Source organism: Micropterus salmoides, unplaced genomic scaffold (assembly GCF_014851395.1).
Source record: "Micropterus salmoides isolate LMB-PRFRI ecotype aquatic unplaced genomic scaffold, ASM1485139v1 Ms_hic_scaffold_3091, whole genome shotgun sequence".
Taxonomy (NCBI): Eukaryota; Metazoa; Chordata; class Actinopteri; order Centrarchiformes; family Centrarchidae; genus Micropterus; species Micropterus salmoides.
Window position 1 is genome coordinate 1 of NW_024042364.1, and position 6,065 is coordinate 6,065.

The 6,065-nt window shown below is 40.6% G+C and overlaps 1 long non-coding RNA gene across 1 annotated transcript; it reads right to left on the reverse strand.

The window, feature by feature from the left end:
• Positions 1-1,212: 1,212 nt before the first annotated feature.
• Positions 1,213-1,512, reverse strand: LOC119884020. Its single transcript, XR_005440913.1, has 2 exons — positions 1,466-1,512; positions 1,213-1,379 (listed from the first exon to the last, which is right to left on the reverse strand). It is a non-coding gene; the product is annotated as an uncharacterized LOC119884020 (long non-coding RNA).
• Positions 1,513-6,065: the final 4,553 nt, after the last annotated feature.

Below are 6,065 nucleotides of genomic sequence, written 5' to 3' on the forward strand. Positions count from 1 at the left end.
TAGGAGGGGAAAGCATGGGAAATGCGAGGAATTCTGTGGACAGTGTTTTCAGTGCTGGGCTCAGTGGAGGGATAATAAAAAGAAAGCTAATTTTGTACTTGATGATGGCGCAATGGATAAATGCCTGCCTTTTGTGTGAGAGACCTGGGTTCAATCCCCACTGTGACCTATCCACTGTTGTGTCCCTCAGCATGACACTTAACCCCTTGTTGCTTCAGAGCTGTGTGACCTCTCTGACATGTATAACAATCGTAAGTTGCTTTGGATAAAAGCATCACCTAAATGAATAGACTGTTTGTATTTGTTGTGTTTTCATGTAAAATATGAATCTAACAACAGGTACTAAATATGGCTGTAAAATAAATGTAGTGAAGTAAAAAGTACAGTGTTTTCACCCAAAATGTAGTGATGTAGAAATGGAAATATCAAGTAAGTACAAGTATGTCAAAAAACGCTGTCTATGCTTTATGGGCCGGGGTTATATAAAAATAATTTAGTTACACCGGCCCCAAAGTTTTGTCCGCCCACCAGGCATTTGCCCGGTATGACAGATTACCAATCCAGCCCTGGTCACAGCCCTGTATAAATCTCAGCTGCACCAAAATTTCCTGTTTGTGAACTGAGAGAGACAGACACATTGTTTCTGTGTATTTGACCTTGAAATAGATTTTGTAGATACTCAAGATACTAACTTTTGTGTTTATAACTTATATTTCACAATTTCCAGGTATGGAAACGTGATGGCAGACAGTGTTGGCGCACATGTAAGTTGTTTTGCACGCGTGTTGTGGGCGTGCTGTTTCCTTGTGGCTTAAAATAATAAACTTTCAACTTAAAGTCGGATACGCCAATCCATTTATTAACATAACAATAAATTAAACATTTCTTAAATAAAAACTTAACTCAAGTCAGTCTCCATGATTACACGCCGTGCCTCACGGTCAAAAACCATGCACCTTGCTGTGTGCCACACCTGCACTAATCAACACCTGTCTTAAGTAGACTTGTAGCAGAACAGCACCACCCCATCCCAATATACAGAATGGCTCCAACACAACCGGCCCCTAATGTTCATGGTACTACAAGACATCAATTAAACATATACATGTATGGAGACAATACAACAAAAATATCTTACAATAAAAACCAAATAAAGCCCTCTTTGTGTCAGGACTTCACGTGGCTCGAACCCAAATGCAGGCAGAGACACGGTTCAGGAGGGTAGGAAGCAGTTTATTGAACACAAGAAAAAGGTAGACAGATGCGAGGTGGGATTCCTCCGGTGTGGCGAGACAGAATGAGGTAGGCCAGGCAGGACGAGTAACTAGGCAGGCGGGAAACGGCGAGACTTCCAGGGTAGAGCGGGGTCTCCACGGACTCTGAACAGGGCACAGGAAAACAAGGTCAAAAACGGACACATGGTTCATGAGGCTGGTTAGGCTGGTTAGACTGCTAGTAGCGTTACCTACTATACCACTAATAATCCGGCGGGGAACTGAGGAGATGGCAGGGTTCAGAGAAAGAAGAAAACCGGTTCAGATGAAAATGGGAAACAGGTGTGTAAGGAGTAATTGCCTGCAGCTGGAGGAAGACGCCCAGCTCTCAGGGGCCCGGCCCACACATCCGCCCTGAAGGAGAGGGAGAGAGAGGGGGAACGCCACAGGAAGACAGACAAAACCAAAACCCACCAAGCACCTTTCACACACTCCAAAAGGGGAAAAAATAACTCAAAACAAGCACCAACACACAGCTGTCACCTCCCTGCTTGGGCGGCGTGACACTTTGGTGCGTTTGTTCACTTTTACATTGTTCTTTCAATTACGTTTGTTTTGGTTTTGATTTGCACAGATCTGACTATGCCAGATTTATCTGGAAATGATTTAATAATTATTCCAGTCATCCAAGAATTTCGTGGTGCTATAGCATCTGCAACCAAAACGATATCTCCTGCTGTAAGATTACCCTTACTGATGCAAGAGTCTGTGTCCACTGAGTGTGCTACTTCTAAATGACCTGCCCTGCTGGCCATGCATGTAAAGATAACACCATAACATTTCACATAGGAACATCCTTGTTTTACCTCAATGGCCCAAAATAGTCCACTCCCACATTAGTAAATGGAGGTAAGTCTGGAGTAATCCTTTCTTTGGGGAGATCAGCCATTTTTGATCACACATTTTTCCTTTGTGACACTTGCAGAAAGCAGAACTTGACAAGATTTTCCTTACTGCTGCATTGGCATGAGTGACCCAGAACCTTTCTCTCAATTTGGAGAGGATGTAATTTCTCCCACCATGCCTCGTCTGTTCATGAACATTTTTAAGAATTAACATGGAGATGTACTGATCTTACACAGGATGACTGGGTGTGTTGCCCTCTTCGGGCATTGCAGTCCTGGATATCTTCCACCTACTCTTAACAGTCCATCCTCTAGGACAGGATTCAGTTTGTAGATAGACTACACTTTTTTACAAGTTTTCCTGTCCTTGTCCTGCACAAATCTCTTTGTCAAATCTTTCCCTCTGACAGAACTGAAGGATAGCGTTTTCTGCTGCCAATAGATCCTCAGTTGATACACTGTCTCGTCCCAACAACTTTCTGGCTTCCAACATTTTCTTGTCAACATAACAAAGATCAGCCATTTCAACCATCACAAGTTGCTTTCTTCTTCGACTCAACTCCAATAGAGTCTTTTTGACCTTGAGCAACCTTGCAACTATGTGTGAGTTGATGGGTTGCATTATCCTCTTGAATAGTTACTGTGTTTGTAGAGATCTCCAGTTTGACCTCTGGATCATCTTCTTCCACTGGATCATCCTCAAGAAAGTTTGTGTATTCTTGGTGGAACTTCTCATTTCTTTGTCCAATGAGGCACCGTTGATCTGATTGTTTGGCAGTGTTACCTCTGGGCTTTGAATGTCAGCTTTAAACTGTTATGTCCGTCCTTTAAGTTTACAGATTGTTCCATTATTTCAATGAATCTTGCCTTCTGTCTTGACATTTCTTCTTTGTCGTCGGTGATTTTGTCATTGAAGTCATTTTGGTACTGCTTCTCCAATAGCAGCTGAAGTGATTCCACAGATAATCTGTCATTCATGTTGTCTTCGCAATCCTTTTCTAAGCCATTGATCACCCCCCTAATAGGGTTTTAACAGCAAAGGGACCCTCACCTTGGCTATTCACAATTTACCAACTTTGAAGCATTAGTACTTATTAATAACTCCACGCTGGCATCAATTTCAGGGATTTCATTGTGCTCAAGGTAAGGCCACTGTTTAAGGTCTTCTTGTTTGATGATGTTTGCTGTATTCAATGGCATTGTTTTCTGTGTGTAAACATTTGGAAGACTGTAGTACCTTGTTCCATTGACTTTGTCCCAGTGAGATTAAGCCTATGCATGAATGTGTAAAGCTGTTGGATGGCTCCGTTTGCATTTTCACAGGTTTTTTTGCGCTTATCAAATTTTTGTTCAAATGACCTGTTGAGACACCCAAAGCAAACTCCTTTTTCCTTTAAGAGTTGATCTTTTCATGATGTTTGTTCTTGGCAAATCATTGACATTCATCCATACTGTGCTCTTGTAAACAGAATAAACAATTGCTGCAGATATTGTCCTTACGTTTTCATCTTGTGTGTCCTTGTGTTGCACTTTGCTAACAGCGCAGACGTTTGTAGCAAAGTTGTCTCGCTTCAACTTAGATTTTGCTGTATACACATCCCTTTTAACATGCATAACCCTTTCAGTAGTTTGGACATCACCAAAAATAGGATCAAACAAGATTTTGACTTGATATTCCACAAAGTGTACAACGTCATAAAGGTTTGGTCTGCGGTTGTGTCTCTCCCAATATCACATGCAGAATGTAAACATTTTTTCCTTAATTTAAATGGAAGTTTTTGAAACAACAATTTTCAGGTTGGCAGACATGTCCAGCTCTTTCATGTCCTCTAAATCTGACATTGCATTATTGCATCCACAAAAATAATGCATAGTCCTGCAGTAACGAAACACTTTCAGCCTTTACCCCAGGCCAGTTGAGAACCTTTTCCATATATGCTGCTGTGATCTTTGTTTCATTACTGAAGTGTTCCTGTAGGAGGGCTTTAGCTGTTTCAAAACCTCTCTGCACTCATATGTAAACAGCTTTGTACAAGGTCGTGTGGGCGCCCTCTGGTGTACCTTTCCAAATAATACATGCAATCACCTTCAGATGCAGCTTTCTCCTACACAGTGCCTAAAGGCTTGCATGGACATTTAGAACTTCAGTGGGTCACCTTCAAAAACAGGTATTTGTCTTGGTGGCAGTTGGCTTTCTCTGTGTGGTTGTATGAGCAGCTCAGATATTTCATTTTGCCTTTGCAGAATCTGTCATGTAGAATTGTCATCAACTGTATGTGCAACATTTGCAGTGGGTCAATTAGAAAGGTGATTATAGACTGAAACTGAACTAAAATAACGTTTTTAGTAGGTTATAAAACTAAACTAATCTGGGTGTGGAAAAAAACACTTTATTAACTGAAATAAAAATAAAAAATAATAAAATATTAACTCTCGCTGTTAGGGAGAATTAAACATTTGTAAGGCAATTGGTGACCTGTAACTTCAGATTAAGACAGTGAACTAATGTTATATGTAGCTTAGGATCGCAGTTAGCCTATTTATTTAAGTTTATATTATTTAATTCATGTTTTAGTTTTATTAACATATTTATCGGCCTTCTTGCTATGTGGGAGCTCAACCAGCAGAGGTCACTCTGCCCCCTTCTGTGGCGCCAACAGGCAAAAAGGTTTTGACCTTTTGACTTGTGTTTATATCAAAGAGAAGGCTGCACTGCTACCAGAGGAAGCTAATCACTGAGTTTGAAGGGTGTGCAGAACTTCACCTGCCTTCCAGCTTCTCTTTCTATGGTGCAATAGCTGCTAAAAACTCTCAGCTGCCACCATCTACTGTTATGTGTCAAAACCAATCTGTGTAGTTGTAAACTTATTTGTAAAATACTCATGTTTTTTAACTCATGTTTTTTAAGTAGAGTAAATATTTTTAATGCAGCCTGCAGTTCTCATAAGTTATGTAGGCATACTTATGTGTGAAATCTGGTGCATTAATGAGTCAAAAATGATCTCTAGCTCTGGGGCTTTCAGATCTTTTAATGCTTTTTTGAGTTTAATTCTGTTTGATGAACCACCAGGGAAAGGCAGTGCTCTGTACTGTTCGTACTTGTGTAAAGTAAAATAAAAGTGAAGTTGAGTCATTTAGTTTTTCTCCCTGGTACTCATCTCAGGACTCCCAGATTTTCCCCAATACCTGGAGGATGTGACCTGTGCAGGGTTTAAAGACAGATGATAGTAGCAAAGATGGCCCCATCACCTACCATCACTCTCTCCTTAAATTAAAAGCTGGACTGTCAGGACAAAGCAGAACACCACTCCTTCCTCCAGCACCATAAAAGGGCCCTGTTGTCACTTGGTAACCAAACCTTGTAAATGTGGCACTGTTTTTGTAAATAAGGATGATGTCAACTTACAGTGGGTACGGAAAGTATTCAGACCCCTTTAAATTTTTCACTCTTTGTTTCGTTGCAGCCATTTTCCAAAAATCAAAAAAGTTCATTTTATTTCTCATTAATGTACACTCAGCACCCCATCTTGACAGAAAAAAACAGAAATGTAGAAATTTTTGCAAATTTATTAAAAAAGAAAAACTGAAATATCACATGGTCATAAGTATTCAGACCCTTTGCCGTGACACTCATATTTAACTCAGGTGCTGTCTATTTCTTCTGATCATCCTTGAGATGGTTCTACACCTTCATTTGAGTCCAGCTGTGTTTGATTATACTGATTGGACTTGATTAGGAAAGCCACACACCTGTCTATATAAGACCTTACAGCTCACAGTGCATGTCAGAGCAAATGAGAATCATGAGGTCAAAGGAACTGCCTGAAGAGCTCAGAGACAGAATTGTGGCAAGGCACAGATCTGGCCAAGGTTACAAAAAAATTTCTGCTGCACTTAAGGTTCCTAAGAGCACAGTGGCCTCCATAATCCTCAAATGGAAGACGTT